The sequence below is a fragment of the Microcebus murinus genome, chromosome 24, assembly GCF_040939455.1.
Source record: "Microcebus murinus isolate Inina chromosome 24, M.murinus_Inina_mat1.0, whole genome shotgun sequence".
NCBI lineage: Eukaryota > Metazoa > Chordata > Mammalia > Primates > Cheirogaleidae > Microcebus > Microcebus murinus.
Genome location: NC_134127.1, coordinates 4,858,449 through 4,860,225, shown reverse-complemented (window position 1 = coordinate 4,860,225; position 1,777 = coordinate 4,858,449). Strand labels below are relative to the sequence as shown.

The 1,777-nt window shown below is 34.4% G+C and overlaps 1 non-coding gene across 1 annotated transcript; it reads left to right on the top strand.

Annotated features, from left to right (window-relative positions):
* Nucleotides 1-1,364: 1,364 nt before the first annotated feature.
* LOC142864289 (U6 spliceosomal RNA) lies at nucleotides 1,365-1,471 on the top strand. The gene has a single exon (XR_012914814.1). It is a non-coding gene; the product is annotated as a U6 spliceosomal RNA (small nuclear RNA).
* Nucleotides 1,472-1,777: the final 306 nt, after the last annotated feature.

The following is a 1,777-nucleotide window of genomic DNA, read 5'->3' as shown; positions in this document are numbered from 1 at the left end:
AAAAAAGAGCATAAGCAACATAGAGAGATGGTAAAAAAAACATCTCACAGCTTTGTAACTGGGTCCCAGATGCAAAGGAGAGAGAGAATGGGGTAGAAGCAATTTTTAAAGAAATACTGGCAGACAAGTTTTCAAAAATGGTGAAATACAATTAAAAGAAAAAAAAAAAAAAAAAGGCCGGGCGTGGTGGCTCACGCCTGTAATCCTAGCACTCTGGGAGGCCGAGGCGGGTGGATTGCTCGAGGTCAGGAGTTCGAAACCAGCCTGAGCGAGACCCCGTCTCTACTACAAATATAGAAAGAAATTAATTGGCAATTAAAATTAAAAAAAAGAAAAAAAATGGTGAAAGACATCAAGCTACAGAGTAAAGAATTTCTACAAACATCAGGCAAAACAAATACAAAAAAAAAACACCACACCTAGATATATCGCAGAAAAACTGCTAAAAACAAAACAAACAAGCAAAAGCAAAGAAAAAAATCCTAAAAGCAAGGAAAGTTGGAAAAGACACAATAAAACTGATAGCTAAGCAATTTTTTAAAACAAAAACCAGAAGATAGCGAAAGAAAATTGTTAAAGTGCTAAAAAGAAATAATTGCCAACTTAAAATTCTATACTCTGTGAAAATATCCTTCAAAAATGAAGGCATAGTAAAGACATTTTCAGGCAAACAAAAACAGAGAATTTATCACTTGCATATCTGCATTAAAAGACTAGGACTTTTCCAGGAAGAAAATAATCCCAGATAAAAACACAGTCATGCAAAAAGGAATCATCAGCACCAAAAAGGCAAAATTTATGGACAAATTTAAATTAATGCTTACCATGTAAAACAATAATACTAATGTCTTACGGTTTTCAAAACATACAGAGAATTAAATATATGTTAACAGCAGCACAAGAGGCAGGAGGAGGGTAAATGGAGTTAAAGTGCTGTAAGGTTCTTGTATCTACCAGGACATGATATAAGTATCTGCAGGGTTTGGTTCCAGGACCTCCCTCAGAGACCAAAATCCACAGATGCTCAAGTCCCTTGTATAAAATAGCATAGCATTTGCATATCACCTATGCACATCCTCTTGTACACTTTAAATCATCTCTAGATTATTTATAATGCCTAATATAAATGCTATGTAAATAGTTGTCATGTTGTATTATTTAGGGGTAATGACAAGGTAAAAAAAAAAGTCTGTACGTGTTCAGTACAGATGCAACCATACATTTTTTTTCTTCTGAATATTTTTGATCCCAGGTTGGTTGAATCTACAGACATGGAACCCGTGGACACAGAGGGCCAACTATACTAATTTAAGGTACATTATAATAAAATAATGATACTTGTTGCAATCTCTAGAGTAATCATTGTGTTCCATTTGGCAGTACATACACTAAAATTGGAATGATACAGAGAAGGTTAGCATGGCCCCTGAGCAAAGACGACATGCAAATTCTAGGGTAATCACTAAAGAAAATAAAAGAAGTTTACAATTAACAAGCTTGCAGAGGAGGGAAATGGAATAAGTTTTTTAAATGCATGATTTAAAACAAGGAAAGAAAGGAGAACAAAATTAACAAAAAGAAACACATGGAACTAATAGAAAATAAATGGCAAGATGATAGGTCTAAATTGTAAATATCACTAATCACTGTAAATAGGAATGGTCCAAAGACTCCCAACTAAAAGACAAAGATTATAAGACTGGATAAAAATAAGCAAAACCTTGAGGACGTTGGTATTTTGAGACAGGAGTCTGCCAAGCTCCTCATTTGCTGGCAA